This window comes from Alosa pseudoharengus, unplaced genomic scaffold (genome assembly GCF_046254945.1).
Source record: "Alosa pseudoharengus isolate Yale_2024_CS ecotype anadromous, Long Island Sound unplaced genomic scaffold, YU_APseudo_1.1 YU_APseudo_1.1_scf_15, whole genome shotgun sequence".
NCBI lineage: Eukaryota > Metazoa > Chordata > Actinopteri > Clupeiformes > Clupeidae > Alosa > Alosa pseudoharengus.
The window spans coordinates 16,107,113-16,119,612 of NW_027468620.1; the positions used below are offsets into that span (position 1 = coordinate 16,107,113).

At 38.9% G+C, this 12,500-nt stretch overlaps 2 long non-coding RNA genes across 2 annotated transcripts; one reads left to right on the forward strand and one right to left on the reverse strand.

Moving 5' to 3' along the window:
* The first annotated feature begins 3,421 nt into the window (after window positions 1-3,421).
* LOC143123769 (uncharacterized) lies at window positions 3,422-4,667 on the forward strand. The gene is made up of 4 exons (XR_012986894.1): window positions 3,422-3,472; window positions 3,732-3,786; window positions 4,000-4,084; window positions 4,389-4,667. It is a non-coding gene; the product is annotated as an uncharacterized LOC143123769 (long non-coding RNA).
* A 3,538-nt stretch (window positions 4,668-8,205) lies between these two features.
* LOC143123770 (uncharacterized) lies at window positions 8,206-9,500 on the reverse strand. Its single transcript, XR_012986895.1, has 3 exons — window positions 9,448-9,500; window positions 9,057-9,141; window positions 8,206-8,439 (listed from the first exon to the last, which is right to left on the reverse strand). It is a non-coding gene; the product is annotated as an uncharacterized LOC143123770 (long non-coding RNA).
* Between the last annotated feature and the right edge of the window lie 3,000 nt (window positions 9,501-12,500).

A 12,500-nucleotide genomic window follows, 5' to 3' on the forward strand; every position in this document is an offset into this window, starting at 1 on the left:
TCCTTCGCAATGTTAGCACAGTTAAACCTATCTCTCATAGACAAATCTGATTAACATTAATTTGAAATTCATTTAAAAAAAAATGTCCTATTAGGTCTTGGACAAAATATACCATAGACTGCCTTTGCAAAGTCTATAGTACATTTATAAACTCCTGATAAAGAACACAACAAACCATGATGTTGAGAGTATATTAACATTTTTATTTCATTACAAAAGCAACATGCTCCACATTCAATTATTCAACCCTTTATCAACCTTCTTCCTTGGTGCTGTCTTCTTCATTTATTCAATTAACAGTGTAAACAACAACAACATTCTACATTCAATTTTTCACCCCTTTCTCAACCCTCCATTTCTGATAGCAGGCGGCTCCCTTCATCCGAGCGCTGCTATAGCTGCATTTCCAGCTGCATTTGTAAGTACAGCTGTAGCCGCCCCTTTAATCACTTTTTTGGCCTTCTTCCGGAATCTCTTCCAACGCTTTCCCCATCCGCGCTTTACACGCAGGAGTCCCTCATGGGCTACGTCCTCCAGTGCCTCTGCATATGGAATGAAAACAAGCAGTGGGTTAATAGGGGCTCCATATTTAGTCTTGATTTCAGGACATCATACCTATTTACAGTAGTTACACCAAATGGCTTTGAAATCAAAGAATTCATGACAGGAGTATATAAAATATAGGTAACACTTTACGGCAGGGTACATGAATTATCATGAATTCATGCATGAATTAATTCATGATTTACACATTATTTCATCTCTAATATCTCATGAATCTTTAGGAATTGACATGAATTCATAGTCTCTTATTCGTGACCTCATGCATAAATAACACATTAACTAAAGCATTAGATACATCATTACATCAGTGGGTACATCATTATGAATTATGATTTATTATGGAAAGACACAGGCATTTTCTGCTTCATGTTTTGAATTGTTCATTTGTTTGTAATGAAACATTCAGGTTTTTCTCCCTCTCACCTGCTGGGGCATTGGGCAGTTCAGACAGGATAACACCCTCCTCAGCAGATGACTCCCCAACCAGCGCGCCAACTACCAGAAAGACCTGAGAATGTGACACAATTTAATGAACATTATCATTTGTGTGCACATTAATATATACTATATATATATAGACACAATGTTACTGTTTTTAAAGAAGGTAGCTATTTATAACATCTTGTGTCATCAGAGCATTTGTGATATGGTCATGTGTGGGTTGAAGAATAACCAAGCCTAAATCGTGACTGAATATGGCTCAGGTGAGGTGATCCACTGTTAGGGTCATTCATTCTTAAATTACTTACCACAATGGCCAGAAACAGTTTTCGTGCCATGCTGTAGATCTTCTTTTTTCACTAAAAAAACATGACAAAAAATGTGCAAACATGAACAAGTGCAACATCTTCACCACCCCCATTCAAAACAAGAAAGAAGAAAATACAGAAAGAAAGAAAGAAAGAAAGAAAGAAAGAAAGAAAGAAAGAAAGAAAGAAAACAGACAAATCAGCCATTAGCCGTCTCTTTGTTACCTCAAGCATCATGAGTAACTATAGACAACACACAAATCATTTGCAACAGTCAAGAGTTTGAGGCCCATGAGACTACTATGCTACCTCAGACGCATCACTGGTGTGGTTGTTATGCTTACCTCCGAAGACTCGAACAACAGCGACTTTTACACCTCTGCGATGTCTGGTGAGGATATGATGAGCTTGTGTTGTCTGTGAATATATATACAGTTGGAGAGGGTCTGACTAGGCACCCCTTTCACTGAAACAGCACTTGCACTACGTGGCTTACACGTGCTGAAATGATGCAATCTAGGAGTACCCAGCACATTAATTATTGCACAATGTTCTAATTTGTGAAACTTCCATTCCTCTCTCATACCGGAGTTGTCAAGTTGTGACGTTGAGAGGCGTGCTTCCACCAAAGATGCCAAGGCATGGCGTTAGCAAATGATAAGAATGTTTACGTAATACAGTTTTGTTAGACTACATTTAATTTATTTATATTATAATGTTTCACCAAAGTTATTTTACACAAACAGAGTTAGATTTTAACCGACTTGATTGCTGAACTATGTTTTTCCAGAATTAAGTCTTCCAAAGCATGTTTCACTGCATATGTGTAGATTTTCTTCTGCCTGTGGTTCACTGGCTAAGATGTAATAGATAGATAGATAGATAGATAGATAGATAGATAGATAGATAGATACAGTAGATAGATACAGTAGATAGATAGATAGATAGATAGATAGATAGATGTTACAGTTGACCAGTACATTCCATATATATGCATTAAATAAAAACAACATGAAAACCCTCATGATATCCAAGTTAAGTAACTAATCAGAGCATTCATTACAATCTAGCTATGTAAAAATAAACATCCCACATGAGATCATCATGGGTGATGATGCTTGATCAACGTTCCAAACAAAGCAGCAAAACAACCAGGAGAGTTAGTCAAACAAACAAATTAGCTTGTTAGGACATTTGGGGAAATATATCACTCTCAACTGGATGTTACAGTTGAGATGAGATGCACTCTCTCACACAACATGGTGTGTGTGTGTGTGTGTGTGTGTGTGTGTGTGTGTGTGTGTGTGTGTGTGTGTGTGTGTGTGTGTGTGTGTGTGTGTGTGTGTGCATTTGATGAGAATCTACCAGCACCAGCCATGTGAACGAAAGCAGAGTGGTAGACGGGGAGGCAAGGGGGTCTCAAAGGATCAGATTTGAATCCAAATGTTCAAACTTACAAATGTAACATAATCACTGCCACACCAGAGAAATGTGGTTCCGTGGTTTGGTGATAGACCTATGCTTTAATAGGTGATAAGACATGGTGTTCACTTTATATATTAAAATGTAATTCATTCATCATTCATCATTCAAAAGGAAATATGCCCCATGGGTTGAAAGAGCAAGTTCAGTTCAACAGCAAGAAGGATTTAACCAAATAGACCAGTCCTCGTACCCTCCCTGTCCATATCTATTTGGAGGTGGAGTAATTATGCATTCAATTGCATAAATCAGCAATCAGGTCGGCATAAATCTAACCCTATTTGTGAAAATTACTTTGGTGAAACATTACCATATAAATACATTAAATGTAACACACAACTGCATTACGCACAACTATCACTTTTTTTTTTTTAATCTTATCTGTTAATGCCACACCCTGCCATTTTTGGCAATAACACGGACTCTCAGCGGTACAACTTGACAACTCTGGTATGAGAGAGGAACAGAAGTTTCACAAATTATAACTTTGTGCAATAATTTATGTGCTCGGAACTCCTAGATTGCGACATTTCAGAGAGCACGTGTAGGCAACGTAGTGTAAGTGCTGTGTCAGTGAAAGGGGGTGCCTAGTTACAGCCTCTCCAACTGTATATATATTCACAGACAGCACAAGCTCATCATATTCACGCCGGACATCACAGGGCTTGACTTCGGAGGTAAGCATAACAAACACACCAATGATGCGTCTGAGGTAGCATAGTATTCTCATGGACTATAGTTATATAGTTAATTGTGATGCTTGAGATAATAGAAAGAGGCCTATGGCTGATTTGTCTGTTTTCTTTCTTTCTTTCTTTCTTTCTTTCTTTCTTTCTTTCTTTCTTTCTGTCTGTATTTCCTTTTTTCTTGTTTTGAATGGGAGTGGTGAAGATGTTGCACTTATTCATGTTTGCACATTTTTGTCATTTGTTTTAGTGAAAGGGAAAATCTAGGCCACAGCATGACACGAAAACTGTTTCTGGCCATTGTGGTAAGTAATTTAAGGATGACAATAGCAGATCACCTCGTCTGAGCCATATTCAATTACGGTTTAATATTGGTTATTCTACAACCCACACATGACCATATTCTATCACAAATGGTTCTGAAGATGTTATAAAACCTTCTTTACAAACAGTATAATTTTGCCTATATCAGTGTGCACCAATATAATAATGTTCATTGAATTGTGACACATTTTCAGGTCTTTCTGGTAGTTGGCGCGCTGGTTGGGGAGTCATCTGCTGAGGATGGTGTTATCCTGTCTGAACTGCCCAATGCCCCAGCAGGTGAGGGAGAGAAGCCTGAATGTTTCATTGAAACAAAGAAAATTCTTATGTCTCTCTGTCACTGCATGGGCCTATACTTGGCTTAGTGCGCAATTATGTTTTATATTCTCATGACATGTTGCCCTTACCAACTGACTTATCCTGTTGTTCATAACCTAATATCACACTGTTTACCATTAGTTCTTAATAATTCAGTTTTTTGGCGTAACTACTGTAAATAGGTAACATATTATGTCCTGAAATCAAGACTAAATATGGAGCCCCTACTGTATTAACCCACTGCTTGTTTTCATTCCATATGCAGAGGCACTGGAGGACGTAGCCCATGAGGGACTCCTGCGTGTAAAGCGCGGATGGGGAAAGCGTTGGAAGAGATTCCGGAAGAAGGCCAAAAAAGTGATTAAAGGGGCGGCTACAGCTGTACTTACAAATGCAGCTGGAAATGCAGCTATAGCAGCGCTCGGATGAAGGGAGCCGCCTGCTATCAGAAATGGAGGGTTGAGAAAGGGGTGAAAAATTGAATGTAGAATGTTGTTGTTGTTGTTGTTTACACTGTTATAATGAAATAAATGCCTGTAATTTACTTCTGACTTTATAGTTTATTTTGTTAAGGAGTTTTTGAAAATAAGGGCAGCTTGTGATATATTTTGTAAGTTTGGGCCCTGGGTAGACCACAGATTTCCCTTTTGGATCTAGAGATGAAAGAAATGTGGTAGTCAGTCTACTGTACATAATAGATCTATATTTTAATAGACAATAGGACATTCTATAATACATTTTATTATTCACCTTATTCAGCCCCGCCCATTTTTTTAAATTCCACGTTGTCTTTAAATTTCCGGTCGGCTAGCTACGTCTAGTTAGCTTCATTGGGATAACACGGCAGAAAAGGATAGAGAGGCTAACTTATAGAACAGCCGCTCCAAAGTCAGTTTTTTCCTAACTTCAGATAGGAAACCTGTATAACAGAAATGTCTTAAGTCACCAAAATCCTAAATAAACGTTCCTAACTTTAGGATGACCCATAATATATGATGCCAGTCATCTCGATAGAGCTCTGCTATCTCAATGTATCGCAATGGATGTACTGCTCAATCGGAAGTTCGGAGACAATTTGGGCAAAGCTAGTTCCCCCATGTTGAATAGCTAAATCTCCCCCATGCGCGCGGAATAAGGTGAATACGGCTCTTCACAATGCTAGTAGAACGCTCCATTGACTTGAATGGGATTTCCCAACGTTCTACGGTAAAATAAATTCATGTAATTACCGCTGCAAACATATAATTACCGCTGTCAATGGCAACGGGTTTTGTGCTTCTGATACGTCTTTTTTATATCACTACGCAAGGACTGGAACTTCATTCAAACGTGAAAGCAGACGGTTGATCAACTGTGTTCTAAAGAATGTTTGATTCAAGTTCAGCAGCGTGTGTTGTTGCGAACTATTTGTTTCTCAGCAAATGCCATGATGAACGGTAACAAATGTAGATAACTTATGTAGGCTAAAGTCATATCGTGGGGAGTTTATTATTTCGTTTTGGCAAGTAGCCGTATAATAAGCGGGATAATGTATAGAACGCCGGTCATTACTGTGAAAATAAGTCCCTTCAAGGCGGAACAAGACCCCTCCGCTGCGCGTCGGGGTCCGGTTCGCCCTGTCGGGACTTATTTTCCCAGTAGGCCTAATGACCGGCGTTCTATACATTATCCCTTACATAGTGTCAGTCTCAGAATCTAAGGATCATCTTCTGGCTTTCAGAACTGAGTCAGTAAGCCACTTGTGTATAGTGGACAGTGGACATGTAGCCTATATTATAGTAGACATTCTTATATAGTATTCAGATGGTCCCCCAATGGCCTGTGTTCCACTGATCTGTTTGTTCAGTGTTCTAACAACACCTGCTTGAGTCTCTTGAGCACATACAGTATGCATAAAAATATTGCTTATAATGGTTTCAAGTGTATTTCTCTTTGGTCATTTTATTTGAAAATCAGAATCATTATTTGGCAAATATGTTCACACATACAACGCATTTGTTTCCGGGCATTGATGTTACTCCAGCAGTAGACAGTATACTATAGACCAGGGGTTCCCAAACTTTTCCACGACAAGGCCCCCCAAATACCACTAGGTTCTGGCCAAAGACCCCCTTGATGTGTTATTAAACCCATCGACAATACTACGGCAAATGTAAAAATACATTAAGCTAATCCTAATGATTATTTTAGCTATAAGCACTTCGCGATGTAGCATACAGTGTGTAAAAATAGCATTTGGGGTTTTCTGCTATATGAGAGCTATCACGCTAAAAATAATGTTCAGATATGCAACAAATTATTATAATGGCAACCCTCATAGTAATAGGTAGGCCTATATTTTACATTTTTCAAATGTATTTATTTGTTGCTTTTATTTTTCCTTCCAACTTGCTGAGGCCCCCCTGGCACCCCCTCGCGGCCCCCACTTTGAAAACCACTGCTATAGACAATGGCAATAGTCAGTACACACATATATAAATATACATATTAAATACAGAAAAAACACAATATACTACCAATATGCAGAGTGCATAAAGCAATATAGTTCAGCAAACAGTTATTGTGTGGACATTCCACCTTCTGGCAGGTGCAGGACAAAAGAAAACTTACTCAATTGAAAAAATATAATGTCCGCAACACTGCTTTTGACTCCCATATATTTAATGCACACTAGGCAACTTTTTGCCCCTCTTAGACCCAGCAGGGTCGAAACGTTGCCTATTGTGCATTAAATATATGGGAGTCAAAAGCAGTGTCATAAAGCAATATAGGCCTAAAGATTATATAAAATGTCCATAAAATGCAGGACTGCACAGACACAGCCATAATGTGCATTGCAAATGGGCCTGAGATGTGCAATATGTCATAATAGTGTAACAGGATCTGGTAGACAATGATCAGCCGCTCATGAAGGTGATAACAGTAGGAAAGAAGCTGTATCTATGTCTGGTTGTTCTGGTACATGCAAAAAATGTCAAATTCTGTGTATTCTTTATTATTTATTTATTTAACTGTGCTGTCCACTTTACTGATTGATTTCAGTGTTTTCCTTCATGTTTCCATGGTATAGGAGTCTAATAGATACACTTGGTGGTATTTGTTTTGGTCAGTTAATTGACCACACTAACTCCTAAACTTTCTTGTATTCAGAAATTGAAAATAAAATTAGGATTTTCAGGATCATTTATCTGAGTGGCCACTTGCCTTTTTGTTCTGTTGCGCAGTTCTCTTTTTTAATATATAACATGTAAAAAAGATTCAGAAATGTACAGAAAGGGTCCACACACACACACACACACACACACACACACACACACACTTGATGAAGGTGATGAGAATTTAAAAAAAGTAAAGCAGAGAGATCATTTTCTTTTAGATATGGACAGGGAGAGTACGAGCACTGGGCTATTAGAATGAATGAGTGAATGAATGTGTCCATGTAAACATCCATGTATACGGTCATTTGGATTGCCTGCTTCTCAAAGAAAAAGTAGGCAACAACGGCTATTCCAATCAAAGATTCTAAAGCACTTGAGAGCACCTGATACAGTATACTGATTGGAATAGAACATAGTAAACAGATGGCACAATTTTTTCAATCGGAATAGTTTAATCGGAATGACAAAAAAACTGTCCATGTAAACGTGGCTAGTGTACATTTAATTTTCACCCCTTTCTCAACCCTCCATATCTAATAGCAGGTACTTCAACTTTTTTAATGACTCATTTTAAAATCATGCAGACCTGGCATGCAAAAATCCATGGCACACTGACATGTAATGAGATGTAGGTGGATGGTTGAAATGATCAACCAGAAGATCTATTCTGCCCTTTATTTTTGGTGTGACCATTAAATCTTTCTCATTGGTGACCACCATCTTATAGTTACACACACATTTGTCCAGCATGCGAAACTGACACACACACACACACACACACACACACACCTAATACAAACATACAAACACTCTTTCTTAGTCAGAATAATGTTGACTGAATGTCTATGTTTATGTTTATTTATTTAAAAGGGACAGTGTACATTAATCAACCTGCTCATTAACATAAAACATGTAAATGCATCAGATTTAGCTATTCAAGCTCATTTTCATCTGTAGTCCCTGGTAGGTTGATGTTAAAATAGAAGGGAACTGAGATGTAAATATATCATGAGCTGTCTTAACATCACTGAGACACTTTTTCGCATACACCCACCCCTTTAATCACTTTTTTGGCCTTCTTCCGGAATCTCTTCCAATGCTTTCCCCATCCGTGCTTTACACGCAGGAGTCCCTCATGGGCTACGTCCTCCAGTGCCTCTGCATATGGAATGAATACAAGCAGTGGGTTAATAGGGGCTCCATATTTAGTCTTGATTTCAGGGCACATTATATATTACCCATTTAAAGTATTTATGTGAAAAAAGGAAATTACTTTGAAGAACTGATGGTGGCAGTGTGTTGTTCAGGATTTTTGATAATTTGTGGCCTTTTTGGGCAGCCGTGGCCTACTGGTTAGCCCTTCGGACTTGTAACCGGAGGGTTGCCGGTTCGAACCCCGACCAGTAGGCATGGCTGAAGTGCCCTTGAGCAAGGCACCTAACCCCTCACTGCTCCCTGAGCGCCGCTGTTGTTGCAGCTCACTGCGCCGGGGTTAGTGTGTGCTTCACCTCACTGTGTGTTTCACTAATTCACGGATTGGGATAAATGCAGAGACCAAATTTCCCTCACGGGATCAAAAGAGTATATATACTTATACTTATACTTAATGGCAAATTGGCAACACATCAGGAGAATGGCTTTGAAATAAAAAGATGCATGAACAGGAGAATATGAAAACAGAATCACACAGTAAGTCAGGCCCCTGCAGTGACAGAAAGACAAACACATTTTCTTTGTTTCAGGTTTTGAATTCTTCAGGTTTCTCTCCCTCTCACCTGCTGGGGCATTGGGCAGTTCAGACAGGATAACACCATCCTCAGCAGATGACTCCCCAACCAGCGCGCCAACTACCAGAAATACCTGAGAATGTGACACAATTTAATGAACATTATCATTTTTGTGCACATTAATATACTGTTATTTTTTTTAAAGAAGTTAGCTATTCATTACATCCTCAGAACCATTTTTGATGGTACATGGTTATCATGGTCATGTGTGGGTTGTAGAATAACTGAGCCTATACCATGATTGAATATGGCTCAGCTACCTCAAGCATTAGGAGTAACTATAGACAACACACAAATCATTTGCAACAGTCAAGATTTTGAGGTCCATGAGACTACTAGGCTACCTCAGACGCATCACTTGTGTGGTTGTTATGCTTACCTCCGAAGACTCGAACAACAGCGGTTTTTACACCTCTGTGTTGTCTGGTGTGGATATGATGAGCTTGTGTTGTCTGTGAATATATATACAATTGGAGAGTGTCTCACTAGGCAACCCTTTTCACTGACACAACATTTACACTAAGTGGCCTACACGTGCCGGAATGTTGCAATCTAGGAGTTCCCATCACATTTTATAATTAAAGTTATAATCTGGGAAACTCCCATTCCTTGTCAAGCTGTGACGTTGAGAGGCTGTGTCATTGCCAAAAATGACAAGGTATGCTGTTAATGGAAGATAAGTATTAGTTTATTTAATACAGTTGTGATAGACTTAATTTAATGTATTTATGGTAATGTTTCACCAAAATAATTTTCATCAACAGTTAGATTTAAACTGGCTTTATTTCTGAACTTTTTATTCATGCTGATTGTCTAGGATTAAATATGACAAAGTGTGGTTAACTGCATACATAGATTTTTTTCAGTCTATAGTTCACTGGCTAAGATGTATGTCACGACCACATTATGTGATATACCGGTAGTTTTGATGAGAAGACACCATCACCATCCTCATCTAGTTTTTCTCTTTGTTATTTACTGGGACTTCCCTAATGTCATACACTGTCAATAAATAGACAGTATGTTCACAGGACTCCCCTTTTTTGTTTTTTCAGCTTCCATCAAAGTGATACAAAGAGGTGAAAGATTCAGGGCTTAGCCCAGACGTGTAGGGGGTCCAGGGCAAATTTTTTTAAAATTCTGGTCAGCTATCTTGAATAGCATTTGAGACAGAAACTGTTGTGCTGAAACAGACAGCCATGATATACAGGGTCTTAGTCAATATTACACCATCCATTAGGTTAGTCTGCCCATAAAGAAAAGACCAGTTTGTGCTTCTGCATCAAAAATCTATATCTTAGCTAATTCCCCACTCACCCACTGCTGCTGTGACGTTGATCTCCTTGGTGTCCCCTAAGAAAAATGAAATGCCCATCGGTTGAACCTACATAGCTACACTATGGGAAAAGAAGGGGAAAACAGGTAGCATAGTCAGGGTGAGTGAACATTAAAATGAGACCAACAGTAGCCCTGTAGACTTAAGGAGAATGGATCAAAGGAACGATTAGAACCCAAATGGTCAAACTTACAAAATGTACCATAATCACCACCACCATGCCATGGCCCCATCGGCAGAGCGGGTTCAGATCTACAGTACATAACAAAAGCCCGGTAACTTTAGTCTGATCACCCACTTCTTGTACCGTCGCTGTGTGTGGGTTGGATAATTGTTAATTGGTCAATACTAAATATTTGTGAATTTTCTTGTTATATTTGAATAAATACATGTTTGCTGAATATTATAGGATATCCATAAGCATAGGCTATCTATTAGAATGATGGCTACATGTTTACTATCCAATATACACAAGTGACTTGCTGAGTTTTAAAAACCTAAAGGTGGCCCCAGCCGTGGCGCAACTGGCTGGGGCACCTGCACCATACGCCGGCAACCCGGGTTCGATTCCCGCCCCGTGGTCCTTTCTGGATCCCACCCCGACTCCCTCTCCCACTCACTTCCTGTCATTCTCTACTGTCCTGTCTCTACATATATCACATTAAAGGCATAAAAAGCCCCCCAAAAAAAAACAAAAAAAAAAACCTAAAGGTAATCTCCCCTTAAAGAGGTCTATAATTCAAAATGCTGTAAAACATTTCCTATCACCTATTACAGCAAAGGTCTATCACTTAGAGTATTGGTTCCCAAACTTATTTCAGCTCCAGACCCAAAAGAGAAATCTGGGGTCTCCCCAGGGTCCAAACTTACAGTACACATCATGAGCAGCCTTAAACCTTTATAACCTTGATACACTCCTTATGAAGAAGAACACAACAAACCACATCAATTAAAATGTATATGAAATGTATTTATTTAATTGCAAATGTAAGCAAAAACAACACCGTTGTACATTCCTTTACTTTTCTCAGCCCTTGATCAACTCTCAGAGTTACAGAGCAGACGATGCTCTTCAGTCTTCACTCCTCAGTCTTGCACACCATTTCTATTGACTCATTATAAAAATTATGCTGAGCTGGCATGCTAGATGTGTTACAGTAACAACCAGAAAGACCTATGAACGTGACAACATTATCAGATTAGTTTATGTTAACACAATTTTACAGTTTTAAAGGTATGATTTTGAAGGTAACTTGGCTTATAATCCTTAGAACCATTTTGATGGCACATGGTCATGTGCAAGTTTTAGAAATACTGAGCAACCCCCACCCCATCCCTTCCAGTTTGATCTACAGCTGTATTTTTCTCAGGCACTGGGAGGGCAAAAAATTGTTCTAAGGCCATGCCAATGGGCAGTAGCAAAATTATATGTGAAGCAGTAATGTGTGACAAATTGGACAGGTACATAATACAAAGTCCATCAAGCACAGATGGTCTGGGCCCTCTCCCACTGAAACAGATCTTCACCTGGCCAAAAATTGACTGGACCAATCACAATCATATCTGACATGGGGCGGGCTTTGGCCTATGATGACAGACAGAGCAGCAATATTAAGACATTTGACTATAAAAACCAATGCTTGCCTCTGATGACATCAGTATTGAATGACTTGAACAGTGTATTTTCTTTCAAAGAAGAACAAACAACTGCATTAGGCTAAGCCTTATTTGACTGTGTAAATGTAATTTTTCTAATTTGAGAACTGGTCTGGCATTAGCCAGGCTGTAGATCTACAGTGCCTACTCTATAGTCAGTGTAGAATGACTTACCACAAGGACCAGAAACAGTTTCTGGGTCATGCTGTCGATATTATTTCACTGAAAAATGACAAGAAAAATGTGCAAACATAAATGCAGAAAGAGATAGTCACCATCCCCACCTTCTTAAAATAACAATAATTGTTTTCATTCAGCCATGATGTCTCTCATTGATATCTTAAGCAAATTCAGGTCACATCATGCAACAATCAGAGGTCTATCGATCAAAATGTAGGCTATGGATAAGGCAACTGGCTCCTTCAGACGCATCACTGGTA